Raw genomic sequence first — 14,635 nt, forward strand, 5'->3', positions numbered from 1 at the left:
ACAAGGCTGATTTGCAAGGAACTGACACATGAAATACGAAAAAGCTTTTAAGCACGCTGTTTGTGCGGTCGGGGTTGTTTTGCCCCATGTTCTGCTCTGAGTGTGTTGTGGTGTTGGCTGCTAGCGTCTGGCTGGTCGTGAGGGCGTCAGAATCGGAGCGCCCGGCATCTTGGCTGTCGGCTGGCACGCTGTGGTCTCATCCCATCAGAGGCTGCTCTGGTGGGCGGGGCCTAAAGCTGCTGGGGGAGGCGAGGGGGGGAACACGGGGGAGCGAGGGAGGAGGGGGGGAGAGGGGGATGAGAAGCGCGAGAGACGGGGGAAGGAGTGAAGAGAAGATGAGAAGAGGGTTAGACGATGGAGCACTGCTCCGGCTTAGTGCTCACCAGGGCTGCTTCCTGCTTACCTCTCTCACTCTCGCTCTGTGTCTCTCTCTCTTACTTTCTTTCCTTTCTCACTTTCACCCCATCTCTCTCTTTCCCTCTCCCCTCCTCTCTCTCTCTTTCTCTGTGAAGGTCTGGTTCTGTCTCACATCCCTGCCACTCTGGCTCCTCTACTCCTGCCTCTGCTTCTGTCCCGGGGCATGCAGTCTTGAGGCGTGCAGTCTTGGGGCATGCAGTCATGGGGTGTGCAGTCATGGGGCATGCAGTCTTGGGGCGTGCAGTCTTGGTGCGTGCAGTCTTGGTGCGTGCAGTCTTGGGGCGTGCAGTCTTGGGGCGTGCAGTCATGGGGTGTGCAGTCTTGGTGCGTGCAGTCTTGGGGCGTGCAGTCTTGGGGCGTGCAGTCTTGGGGCGTGCAGTCTTGGGGCATGCAGTCTTGGGGCGTGCAGTCTTGGGGCATGCAGTCTTGGGGCGCGCAGTCTTGGGGCGTGCAGTCTTGGGGCGTGCAGTCTTGGGGCGTGCAGTCTTGGGGTATGCAGTCATGGGGCGTGCAGTCTTGGGGCGTGCAGTCTTGGGGCGTGCAGTCCTGGGGCATGCAGTCTTGGGGCGTGCAGTCTTGGGGCGTGCAGTCTTGGGGCGTGCAGGCTTGGGGCATGCAGTCATGGGCATGCAGTCTTGGGGCGTGCAGTCTTGGGGCGTGCAGTCTTGGGGCGTGCAGTCTTGGGGCGTGCAGGCTTGGGGCATGCAGTCATGGGCATGCAGTCTTGGGGCGTGCAGTCTTGGGGCGTGCAGTCTTGGGGCATGCAGTCTTGGGGCGCGCAGTCTTGGGGCGTGCAGTCTTGGGGCGTGCAGTCTTGGGGCGTGCAGTCTTGGGGTGTGCAGTCATGGGGCGTGCAGTCTTGGGGCGTGCAGTCTTGGGGCGTGCAGTCTTGGGGCGTGCAGTCTTGGGGCGTGCAGTCTTGGGGCGTGCAGTCTTGGGGCGTGCAGTCTTGGGGCATGCAGTCTTGAGGCGTGCAGTCCTGGGGCGTGCAGTCTTGGGGCGTGCAGTCTTGGGGCGTGCAGTCTTGGGGCGTGCAGTCTTGGGGCATGCAGTCTTGGGGCGTGCAGTCCTGGGGCGTGCAGTCTTGGGGCGTGCAGTCTTGGGGCGTGCAGTCTTGGGGCATGCAGTCTTGGGGCATGCAGTCTTGGGGCATGCAGTCATGGGGCATGCAGTCTTGGGGCATAAAGTCCTGGGGTATGCAGTCTTGGGGCATGCAGTCTTGGGGCATGCAGTCTTGGGGCATGCAGCCATGGGGCATGCAGTCCTGGGGCATGCAGTGAGAGAGTTACATTCCTGTACGTCTGGGAAAGCCCACTGGTGCAGAGGAGTAACAGAGGCACGTTGCTGGCCCTCATTAGAACAGAGATGCGACCTCGCTCTACTGTGCTGCTCAGAGCTTCTTCTAATGAGCAACGCAAGATGCTCACTGAATAGTCTGAGGTCCCGCCGATCTCTGACTGACTCTCTTGCTGTCATTAGTTATTGATGGTTTTGCTGTAATTGAAGACCAGCTTGGGTTGTGGGAGCCATGGTCTTACACACACACACACACACACGCGCGCGCACACACGCTCGCTCGCTCGCGCACACACACACACACACTATGTAGTGAGGGTGGGTGTGAATAATGGACAGAGAATGGGGGGAGACATAGAGAAGGGTTCTATTTAGTTATCCATGTTATGCCTGGCTGTGCACTATGCTAACTTGACTTTTGTCGAACATGTAGCAATTTAATGATGATCATGATGAATAGATTGGAGTGTAAGGCCCGAGTTTGGAGGTCTCTCTCTCTCTCTCTCTCTCTCTCTCTCTCTCTCTCTCTCTCTCTGTCTGTCTGTCTGTCTGTCTGTCTGTCTGTCTGTCTGTCTGTCTGTCTGTCTGTCTGTCTGTCTGTCTCTCTCTCTCTCTCTCTCTCTCTCTCTCTCTCTCTCTCTCTCTCTCTCTCTCTCTCTCTCTCTCTCTCTCTCTCTCTCTCTCTCTCTCGTCCATCTTGTTCTCCCACAGGTAGCCATCCATCATCGTGTTTCCCAGGTGATATTCCTCAAGGTTGTGAAGGAGATTGTCCAAGCCAGGGTGCCCGCTGTGATCACAGTTTTGTGAACGTACTTTGCCGTCGTGAATAACAGGGACTTGGAAAAGTTAAAGGTCAACGCTGGTCAAGGTGTGACTGACAAATGGCTGTGGAAGTGAATTTTCCTCTGTCGTGTGGTCCCTCTCCCTCTCCCTCTCCCTCTCCCTCTCCCTCTCCCTCTCCCTCTCCCTCTCCCTCTCCCTCTCCCTCTCCCTCTCCCTCTCCCTCTCCCTCTCCCTCTCCCTCTCCCTCTCCCTCTCCCTCTCCCTCTCCCTCTCCTCTCAACTCCTCTTCTCAGGTCTGCATGGACTATTGATTCAGTCCTGGAGGTTGATTGAAGTTGCAGCCAGGAGGGGCATTCATCAGGCTCCGCCCAGGGTACCGCCCTGTCACCCATGTGTATGACACCCCCCCGAATCACTCACTGCTCTGACAGATGGCAGCGGAACGCCCAGCCTCACCTTGGGCTGTGGAGGGATTTGTCACCGTGGCGATGCCTGTGCCAACAACAGACTTGTGTAATGGACCTGTCCTCATCAGAGGGCGTGTCTGTCCCTGCGGGCTTCCTAGACAGCACTGGCACCTCGGGACATAACCCCTGGACTCCCTCACACACACACACACACACACACACCTCTCACCTTCGTTACAGCGGATTGACACACACTGACGCACTTCCAGGCGCTAACACGGCTATCACGGCATGGTACCTGTGTGATCTCAGCCCCAGTTAGTACCCTCCCTCCCTCCCTCCCTCCCTCCCTCCCTCCCTCCCTCCCTCCCTCCCTCCCTCCCTCCCTCCCTCCCTCCCTCCCTCCCTCCCTCCCTCCCTCCCTCCCTCCCTCCCTCCCTCCCTCCCTCCCTCCCTCCCCCCCACACTGTATCTGTCATTCATCATCTTAAAGCCCCCCCACAAGCACCACCCCCCCACACACACACACACACAAGCGACGAAGCCCGCCGACAATATGAATTCATCGCACACTGCCAACACAGGCAAGTCAACATATGCCAGTTCAGCAGAGGCGTATCACGCGTGTATGTGCATTTGTGTACTGTCAAGCTTCCACTGCAAGGTGCCTGTGATGCAGCCCACCCTGCCCCTCCTCACACCCCCAGCTCCACACTTTGGACCTTTCCTATTAAGATCTTGTCTCTCCCACTCCGCCCCTTACGACACATTCAAACCGCATTAGTTTCATCACAGCTAATATATCAGTTGATGTGATTTCAGCTGGCTGCTCGTGTGTTCATGGCATGGCAGAGCCCGGGATGTCATCACGGCTTGTTTATTGTAAAGGCGATTAAGAGGCCCCATGTGACTGTGTTTCCCAAAGGGCCCATTCAGTCATTAGGCCCGACAAAAAAAAAGCCTGCCCTGGTCGAATTGTGATGGTTTTTCTGCCTCATCGTGCTGTACAGGTTTCCATTTACACATGCTCATACAGGAGAACGTGGAACACCGGGGGGGGCCATGGAGTGACACGCGCTCGCTCTCGTGGAGAGACTTCAAACGGGGGCCGGATGAACAACCAGGGACGACGGCTCTGATGGGTTTCGCGCTGTAAACATTATTTTCGGCTTTTATGAAACTGCGAGAATCTTGACTTGCGCTTTTCGGTTTGCAGAGCAGCTTGTTTCTGATGGGATTGTGTGTGATGTTGTGCTTCTGCGGGGGCGTGTGTGTGTGTGTGTGTCGCTGACAAAGATTCCTTCTCGGAATTCAGCGTGCTGCTGTGTTCCTCCCCGCTAGGCCCAGTAGAGGTAATGAATCTCCAGCAGCCGTTCAGGCCCTGAGTAAACTGGGCATACTCTGACTGTTTGTCCACCTTCACGAAGCTTGAGGAACTGCTTCCATTTCGTTTTGGCTGCAGCGCATACAAAAATAAACTGCAAGGCAGTCTCTGCCTCATTATGTTTCAACAGTCAGAGCTGCAGTCTTTACTTCAAGACGCACTTGTTCCGGGAGTACAACGACACTTAAGAATGCTTGACTGGACTTGTTAGTTAGTTTCCTCCAGGATCACAATGACTCTTATTAAGTGACTCATTGCTCTTTTAGGTTAGATATAACGAAGCTAAGTCTTGTACTCGCTGTGAAATATGTTACTGTTGATTGTCTTCTACATGTACAGTCCTGCACTTTTGTGGTTCATGTTGTTTTAATTTGTAACTTGTATAACTGCATGCTCTTATGGGTCTTCCCTTTTGGCACTTGTTTAGCTTTTTCACAATGTATGCTTCATGTTTTTGGCTACTTGCAATGTTTGGGACAATCTCGTTGTTATGATCAGTGACCTATGCTCTTTTGTAAAGCTCTCTCTTGGAAGTTGCTTTGGATTAAAGCGTCTGCTAAATGAATAAATGTAAATGTAAATGTACTTGCTTGGAGTGTAAGACACTTTAATGTAGTCTTCCTCTTTCATGTCGTTTAATTTCTCCTGTGCAGGTGTATAGTGGAAGTAGAGCACGTATCAGAGATTAGTCAGTGGGTTCTTTTAGGTTTCCCTGTGTTTGCCCATAGTTCACAGTCTGTTTCCTCACAGCTCTTGCTCTGGTATTCATGCGCATGCCTGTCCACATAGTGCTGCCCTGCAGAACAAACATGCAGACGTTGAGACACGGCGGAGCAGGGATGGGGCAAGCTGGAAAGCCCTCTGTGTTTACCAAGGGCCTAGGTGGACTGACTGGCAGGTGGGAGGGGGGAGGGGGGAGGGGGGGGGAGGGGGGGGGGGGGTGGGGGGTATGTGTGGGGGTCTGGGTTGGGAGAGGGGTGTGTGTGGGAGGGGGGAGGGGTGTGTGGGGGTGGGGAGGAGGGGTGTGGGGGTGTGTGGGGGGAAGGGTGTGTGGGAGGGGGGGGGAGGGGTGTGTTTGTGTGTGGGGGTGTGGGGGAGGTGTGTGTGGGAGGGGGGGGGAGGGGTGTGTGTGTGTGTGGGGGTGTGGGGGGGCTCACTCATTGGAAGGTTGTGCTGTTTCTTCCTCACTCCATCTCATTAATTTTCTCATTTAGTCAGAACAGTGGAGTGTGCAAACAGGACCAGGGGGCCAGGACCAGGGGTCCAGGACCAGGGGTCCAGGACCAGGGGTCCAGGACCAGGGGTCCAGGACCAGGGGTCCAGGACCAGGGGTCCAGGACCAGGGGTCCAGGACCAGGGGTCCAGGACCAGGGGTCCAGGACCAGGGGTCCAGGACCAGGGGTCCAGGACCAGGGGTCCAGGACCAGGGGTCCAGGACCAGGGGTCCAGGACCAGGGGTCCAGGACCAGGGGTCCAGGACCAGGGGTCCAGGACCAGGGGTCCAGGACCAGGGGTCCAGGACCAGGGGTCCAGGACCAGGGGTCCAGGACCAGGGGTCCAGGACCAGGGGTCCAGGACCAGGGGTCCAGGACCAGGGGTCCAGGACCAGGGGTCCAGGACCAGGGGTCCAGGACCAGGGGTCCAGGACCAGGGGTCCAGGACCAGGGGTCCAGGACCAGGGGTCCAGGACCAGGGGTCCAGGACCAGGGGTCCAGGACCAGGGGTCCAGGACCAGGGGTCCAGGACCAGGGGTCCAGGACCAGGGGTCCAGGACCAGGGGTCCAGGACCAGGGGTCCAGGACCAGGGGTCCAGGACCAGGGGTCCAGGACCAGGGGTCCAGGACCAGGGGTCCAGGACCAGGGGTCCAGGACCAGGGGTCCAGGACCAGGGGTCCAGGACCAGGGGTCCAGGACCAGGGGTCCAGGACCAGGGGTCCAGGACCAGGGGTCCAGGACCAGGGGTCCAGGACCAGGGGTCCAGGACCAGGGGTCCAGGACCAGGGGTCCAGGACCAGGGGTCCAGGACCAGGGGTCCAGGACCAGGGGTCCAGGACCAGGGGTCCAGGACCAGGGGTCCAGGACCAGGGGTCCAGGACCAGGGGTCCAGGACCAGGGGTCCAGGACCAGGGGTCCAGGACCAGGGGTCCAGGACCAGGGGTCCAGGACCAGGGGTCCAGGACCAGGGGTCCAGGACCAGGGGTCCAGGACCAGGGGTCCAGGACCAGGGGTCCAGGACCAGGGGTCCAGGACCAGGGGTCCAGGACCAGGGGTCCAGGACCAGGGGTCCAGGACCAGGGGTCCAGGACCAGGGGGCCAGGACCAGGGGGCCAGGACCAGGGGGCCAGGACCAGGGGGCCAGGACCAGGGGGCCAGGACCAGGGGGCCAGGACCAGGGGGCCAGGACCAGGGGGCCAGGACCAGGGCCAGCCTGCTGATGAGCTCAAGGGAGGGGGGGGAGGGGGAGGGGGGGGGAGGGGGAGGGGGGGAGGCGGGGGGGGGTATGTGTACGAGCTAACGAGGGGGAGAGCGAGTCTGTGGATGGAAGCGTGGTCTGTGCGCATGTAAACAGATGTGTGCACGCAGCCTGGTGCATGCTCTGAATGCGCAGCATGCATGCACGCGCCTGGGGGAGAGAGAGGCCGCCCCGTTTGGTTAGTGGGTTCGCCCATGCGCCCCCGCTACGTGCGTCGTGACCGGGGCTTTGGCTCCAGCAGAACACGGCAGCTGGCGCGTGCTGAACACCTGCTTCTGCTCCTGCCATGCTCCGCTCCCCTGTCCAGGGTTACTCAAGGCCCCTGATAGGCCCCGCTCTCGGCACCTCAACGCTTGGCTCTGTGCGTGGAGGATTCCTCCTCTAATGCTGGGCTCACTTCGCCAGCGGTGTTGTGGTGTTGTCTTTGACCAACCCCAGAGGACGAACAGGTGGCCCTGCCTTTCGCAGTGGGTGCTAGGGTGTTGCCAGGCAGGCCCAGCAGCCTCCCAGGTGGGGTGGGAGGGGGGGGGGGGGGGGGGAGCTTGAGGTGTGCCCACCACTGATTGGAATGAACTCAATTAAGCAGCAGTTGAACCAGGGCCTCTGCTCTGCTCTGCCCTGAATCCTGATATTAAAATGGGGAGTGTTGGCGGGGGAAGATCATTATACAGCCCGGGGAACAGGTGAGACGTGAAAGCAAAATGATTGAGTGAGTAGTTTTGTGTGTTTGTGTGTGTGTGTGTGTGTGTGTGTGTGTGTGTGCGCATACGTAGCAGGTATGCTTGATCTGACATTCCAGTGGTGTGGGCAGAAGCAGGGTCGATTTGTCAGAGGTGTATTTTCCCAGTGTGATGGTAAACTTGTATAAAAATATAAAAAATAAAATGACTGTTACCTTTCAAGAGCGAAGACTGAACTGTCCTTCTCAGTCCTCTGTTACCCAAGGCAACATCCCTCCATTCCTCTGAGTCATTATTCTTATTCTTATTATGAAGGTGAAATTAATTCCTCAGCCATGCTCTAAGTAATGTGGTTTCTGTCTATCTGGGACAGACTTTTTCCCAGTGGTAAAGCGATTAGGGACAGGGTTTCCTTCTTACTTGTTTGTGTGTTTTTGCAACTTGCTTCTGAGTGTGTCCTTGCTACTGGGGCTTGTCTCTCCTCTGCTATCAGTGCGCTCCACACCCTGCCCCCCCCTCCACATCCTGTCTCCCCCCCCCCCAGCAGGAGAAACAGAGCGTAGCAGTGTCATGGATCTTCTCCTAATCCTGAGAGCATTACTGGCATGACTAAACATGCCTCCAAAAAAGCCCCACGTATAATCAGCTTCATGGGAAAACCCACACAAGCAAACAGAACAAATGAGTTTCCCGCTAATTTGTCTAATGATGACAATATCGCACCCCTCCTCCCCCTTCCCCCTCCCCCCCCCCACAGTCAGATCGTCAGATCTCATCCAGGGGTGTCATCTGTGGCTGTTCCCTCCTGCTGCTCATCACCCCCCCCCTGCCTCTGCGTCCTCGGGTCACACAGCTTGACATCTGTGTTCCAAGTCCTCCAAAAACCAGTCGATTAGCTTTTGAGATTGAAAATGGATATGTTGACGCTGGGCCCCCAGAGCGATGGTGAATTGTGTGCCTGGTAGGTCAGGGGCCGTCGTAAAGCTGTGATCGATACCGATGGTCGGCTTTTCTCTGCGTTCACGCTGATTGAGCGCATGGTTTATGGGTCCCCCTGACAAAGTGACTCATGTGAATTATCTGCTCAGACTTGGGTGCTTCAGGAAGACTGACTGTTAGGTTGCCAAATAACAAATGACATACTTTGCTGACTAAGAGCCTTCGTATATTTAATCATGTGTTCGTCTTGGGTAATCTCCCTGGTGGACGCACGCTTTACTTACTTTTTTTTTTCATCTGTCTGTTAAGACTCTCACGGTTACGACACGTTCTACGCTGCACCTAAACAGATCTGGAAAGACCCGGATGGAGATTCCGAGTGCTTTTTGTGTCTACAGAGGTGTGCAGAAATATGTGTGGTTTGGTGTAACGCAGGATGTGAAGATCGTCATACTGAAGTACAGCTGTGGACTTGTCCTTCAGGATGCAGGGTCAGTCAACAAGTTCCATCTGTTGAAATCTTTGGCAGTTATGCACCTGCAGCGCTGATTAGCCTCTCACACACACACACACAGACTCACGATTCACGTAGAGAGAGAGACAGAAAGAGATGGAGAGGGGGGAGAAGGGGGACATAGCCTAATAAACAAGCCCACAGCAGGAGAAATCGCACTAGCCCAACACCACATCAATAATTCAGCACTAACACTGGTGGAAGGAGCCCACAGAAGAGAGGGTGTGTGTGTGTGTGTGTGTGTGGGGGGGGGTAGAGAGACGTATTTATGAGAGAGGAGAGGAAAGAACAACACAAGTGAGGGAACACTAATAACGTGACAGATTTGCATAAACGTGAGATTGAAGAGAGAGAACAGCCCTGCATGTCGGACCTTGGGACTCTCGACCAATGGGGACTCTTTCCCAGCAGGATGCTGGGGGTGGGGGATGAGAGACTCGCCTTCATTGGTCCACAAGCATCCCCTCATCCATGTAAAACCTGTCAGTCAAGCAGGAAGAACGTCAGGCAGTGCGTGTGTGTGTGTGTGTGTGTGTGTGTGTGTGTGTGTGTGTGTGTGATGTGTGTTTGCATCATGTCCGTTCTGTCCTTTGCTCTCCTTGTCTTCTGGAGTGTACATGTTTACCTTTAATCAAGGAATTAATCACATTTCTTCTCAGAAGTTGGAGGTTGTGTGCGTATGTCTGTGTTTGTAACTGTCCTGCTTCCTGTGTTTCCCAGCCATGTCAGTCAGGAGCTTCTGACCGCACAGCTTCACTGACCCACATGCTCCTGCCTTGACCTTTTGACCTTTCCTCCTCAAACAGCCGCCTTCCATCAGCAGCCTAGTCACCCTGGCGTTCCGAAGGGGATGTCAAGACCGAAGCTTCCTGCTTGAGACATGGTGACCTGTGGCTGACCCTTGTTAAGCACAAGCTCTCTCTCCAGACCCACACCAGCCCTGGTGCCTGGGGAGGAACATACCTCTGGGTTTGGATACTCATGTGGCAGCTTTGAAAATGGTCCTAGCTACATGGATGTCTGTCTGGAAGGGGTCTATGCTGTCTGTCTGTCTGGAAGGGGTCTATGCTGTCTGTCTGTCTGTCTGGAAGAGGTCTATGCTGTCTGTCTGTCTGGAAGAGGTCTATGCTGTCTGTCTATCTGGAAGGGGTCTATGCTGTCTGTCTGTCTGTCTGTCAATCTGTATGGGGTCTATACTACCGGTGTGTCTGTCTGTCTGGAAGGGTTCCTTTCTACCGGATTGCTCACCAAAAGGTAACAGACTGGTTTTAGATACCGAGTCCAGGTCCATGTAGGCTGTGTCCTTGGTTGGAGTTGTGATGAAACCAGTAGTTTGCTCTCCGACTCTTCAGGCTGGGCACGTTATGACTAAGCATATGTTAAATCATTTATAGGGTTGCGATTGAAAAAGCCAATTGGACTGTGAGCACCCCTGACTGGGTCAGCCTGAGCTGCAGTGCTGGATTCTGAGGGCTGGATTCTGAGGGCTGGATTCTGAGGGCTGGATTCTGAGGGCTGGATTCTGAGGGCTGGATTCTGAGGGCTGGATTCTGAGGGCTGGATTCTGAGGGCTGGATTCTGAGGGCTGGATTCTGAGGGCTGGATTCTGAGGGCCGGATTCTGAGGGCCGGATTCTGAGGGCCGGATTCTGAGGGCCGGATTCTGAGGGCCGGATTCTGAGGGCCGGATTCTGAGGGCCGGATTCTGAGGGTTGAATTCTGAGGGCTGGATTCTGAGAGCCGGATTCTGAGGGCCGGATTCTGAGGGCCGGATTCTGAGGGCCGGATTCTGAGGGCCGGATTCTGAGGGCCGGATTCTGAGGGCCGGATTCTGAGGGCCGGATTCTGAGGGCTGGATGAGTATTTAGCTGACAGCGTCTTAGCCGTGACTCTGCAACAAGACAAATGACCTGCTGTAAATGATTGAAGGCCATTGAATCTGAGGAACACACTCACTGCTGTGTGACAGATTGATTTAAGGATCTGGTGCAAGACCATGTGTATGCTTTGTAGCCATAAATAGGAATATTTGCAGCAGTGGTGTGGTGTGTGTGTGCATGTATCTGTGTGTGTGTGTGTCTGCGAGTGAGTAACAAGAAGAGACAGTCGGAGGCGTCGGTATGGTATCACAATGAACCATGGTAAACAATGTATTTCAAGCTGTAGAGCGCGGTGAGGGCAGGGACGTGAGGGCATGCAGGCTAGGAGGCTTGGAGGGTAGGAGGCTTGGAGGGTAGGAGGCTTGGAGGGTAGGAGGGCTTCTAGTGTGTCAGTGCCTCAGCCTGAGAGATCAGCTTCTGGAGCTTCCCCTGCCTTGTGTCTAGATTAGCTCTGTATACCCTGTCTGTTCCTCTGCCAGATCGAGCAGGGGTTGTACATCTCTACAGCGTTTACTGGTGTTAGTTTCCCGTTGTTTTATGACTCTGATTTTGCCTGTTGTCTTTGGATTTTGTGTTTGTTTTTTTGAACTCCTTACTGTCCCTGAGTTTGGAGCCTGCCTTGTGTGTTGTTGTTTTTTCACCTGCTCGCTGTGTGGATTCAAAAACCTCACTTTGATCCACTGTGCGTTGGTCTTAGTCTCTACTGACACCAAGTTACCAGTCATGCTATATTTTTTCTCAGAGATTTTTCAGGAACAAAGCGAAGGAGTGCACAGGGCATGGAGATCTAAGTGGTTGGATGAATACGTACCTCCTGAGTTTATTTTGAGTGATTGACATTAATAAACCAAGCTACCACAATAGAATACCAAGGACAGAGCCAGCAATGCTTGGATTTTTTTTTTTTTTTTTTTGCGAGGCGAGAGAGGAAAGAAATAGAAATAAACTGAAGAGTGTAGTGGAGGAGAACTTCTGAGGGGGGGGGGAGTGATGAGAGGGGAGTTGACAAGAGGAGAGAAGAAATGCAGTTTGGAATGATGTTTCCCAGGGACTAGGGATGTGGACACAGTTGCAGGTGGAGCTGGAGGATTGTTGATGGGGTTATTTCGGCATCATCAACTTGGCACAGGCAGGTGAGGGGGGGGGGGGGTAGGGGGAGGTGGTGGGGGTGTGGAGTTGCCCCTGCAGAAGCTTGTTTAGAAAAGCAATGGTTTGAGATAGACATCTCTCTGTCTCTGTCTCTGTCTCTGTCTCTCTGTCTCTCTCTCTCTCTCCCTCTGTCTCTCTCTCTGTCTCTCTCTCTCTCCACCTTTCGCACTTTCCTCCCTCCATCTTAAAGACGTTCTCTTCATGGCCCCTCTCCTCTCTCAGGCAAAATGAACTTCCTGCCAGTGACAGAGAGTGGAGATTAAAGGTGACACCGCAGATTGCCAACCCTGTTGGCTAGGTTGGCAGTGGGTGGTCAGGGAGGAAATAAGATGACACCATGATGACACCAAAACTAATATCAACAATGTTGTGAATATGAGACCCAGACGTTATCTGCTGGGTTGTTTGTTTTTACATTTAATAAGCTGGTGTGTGTGTGTGTGTGTGTGTCACCTCACATGCATGTACACATGAGTGTGTGTGTGTGTGTGTGTGGGGTTATACGGCTCCTACAGGAGCTGTGCGATGCTGCAGCCCCCCCCTCACACAGGGACCTATATGATGCCTGCTGCCTGCTGTGTGACTGCCTGCTCAGTCCTCTCTCTCTCCAGGCCTTGTGGCTGGAAGCTCAGTGTCCTCGTTTCCATCCCTGTGATTTATCCTGATGGCCGCCCCCTGATGCCCGCCCCCTGTGGGACGTATGGCTCCCCTCGCCTGGCCCAGACACACCATCACCTCTCCCCCTGCTGAGTCCAGCCCGCCCTCACATTATTTAACCGTCATTACCTCAGACTCTCTCTCTCTCTCTCTCTCTCTCTCTCTCTCTCTCTCTCTCTCTCTCTCTCTCTCTCTCTCTCTCTCTCTCTCTCTCTCTCTCTCTCTCTCTCTCTCTCTCTCTCTCTCTCTCTCTCTCTCTCTCTCTCTCTCTCTCTCTCTCTCTCTCTCTCTCTCTCTCTCTCTCTCTCTCTCTCTCTCTCTCTCTCTCTCTCTCTCTCTCTCTCTCTCTCTCTCTCTCTCTCTCTCTCTCTCCCGCCCGCCCTCTGGTCTCCTCCCCATCCTTTTGGATCCTTTCGTCCGCGTCTCTCCTCCGCTCCTCCTCCCTCTCCTGTTCTGTCTACGGGTTGATTTATAAGAGATCATACCTGTTTGTTAAGCTCATACATCAGGGACTAACGCAGCCATCTGGAGCGTTGGCTCGTGTGTGTGCGTGTGTGTGTGTGTGTGTGTGCATGTGCGTGTGCGTGTGCGTGCGTGTGTGTGTGCACTCGTACCCTACTGTGACTGATGACGGCTGAAAAAGCAGGGACACAAACATCTATATGCAAACTCATGGGAAATGGAAACGCATGCAGGACTGCTCAAAGTGTGTGTGTGTGTGTGTGTCTCACACACTCTCTCTGATTCTCTCTCACTCTCTCACACACACTCTCTCGGACTCAAATGCACAAACATACCCTCTCTTTATCTGTGTGTGTATGTATATTCCTCTCTCTCTCACACACACACACACACGCACGCCCAAGACAGTCTGTCATTCACCAGATTGGTTCATTGAAGCATTAAGAAACATGAACGCTGTATATTCTTCCAGCTATCAATAAGCAATAAGCTGTATCTGAGCTTTGGAGACACCTTTATTAGATTTTCCCAGAGCTTAACAGCAGCTGGTTGATGCTGACTCCGGGAAGCAATCTGGCATCACCGTGGCAACCTTCTGCTAATCATTATAGAAGTGACTTTAGACCACCTGCCAGACTTTCTCAGTTGGGGTTGAGAGAAGCAGCCCGTAGACTGAGTCAAGGGGTCAACACTCCACGTCAGTTTCAGCCGAGCCCGTTTGAGGTGCGTGACCATCGGGTTAGCGGGTTTGAATCCAGGAGACATACCGTACTGCACATAGCTGTAGAACTCTGATTAGCATGCTGTCACTGCCGATGCCTTCCCTCAAGGACCTCTCTGAAAATTCCTGTGAGGAGGGAAGCTAAGAAGAGCTTCAGAGCTCCAGGGTTTGAAGTGAAACCGTAACTAATATTAGCTGTAGACAAAGTTAGAAACATCCGATTTTCCAACCGTCTCTGTAGACGCAGGCTTCGGGGGGTCCCCCTGAGATGGGGAAAGCCATCGGCGCTTCATCTTCCTCCATGTGCCTATCCACCGGGGAGGCGCAAATGAAGCCGTCCTCTCCCGCTTCATCCTTTCCTGTGAGATCATTTCCTGTGAGATCTCAACTCACTTTTATCTGTAGTCTTTTTGTCCCCCCCCTCAAACTTTCCTTCTCTTGCGCTTTTTCTTTCCTTCCATGTCACTTTCTGATTCTCTGTCTCTGCCCCCGACTCTCCCGCTCTCGTTCCTACTCACTTGTTCTTGTTCTCTCTGTCTCTCTTTCCCTTTTCTTCTCTGCATCTCTTTCATTCTCTCTCTTCTTCTCCTCCTCCACCTCTGTCTGCCCGAGGCAGAAGAGGATGGCGTGTTGAGGTGTGTGTGTGTGTGTTGAGGTGTGTGTGCGTGTTGAGGTGTGTGTGTGTGTGTGTTGAGGTGTGTGTGTGTGTTGAGGTGTGTGTGTGTGTGTGTTGAGGTGTGTGTGTGTGTGTGTGTTGAGGTGTGTGTGTGTGTTGAGGTGTGTGTGTGTGTGTGTTGAGGTGTGTGTGTGTGTTGAGGTGTGTGTGTGTGTGTGTGTGTGTTGAGGTGTGTGTGTGTGTGTGTGTGTGTTGAGG

General features: G+C 54.4%; 1 pseudogene; it reads right to left on the reverse strand.

Moving 5' to 3' along the window:
* Nucleotides 1-204: 204 nt before the first annotated feature.
* On the reverse strand, nucleotides 205-1,668 carry LOC146253009 (uncharacterized; annotated as a pseudogene).
* Between the last annotated feature and the right edge of the window lie 12,967 nt (nucleotides 1,669-14,635).

The sequence above is a fragment of the Hypomesus nipponensis genome, chromosome 17 (assembly GCF_054491055.1).
Source record: "Hypomesus nipponensis isolate SF chromosome 17, ASM5449105v1, whole genome shotgun sequence".
Classification (NCBI taxonomy): Eukaryota; Metazoa; Chordata; class Actinopteri; order Osmeriformes; family Osmeridae; genus Hypomesus; species Hypomesus nipponensis.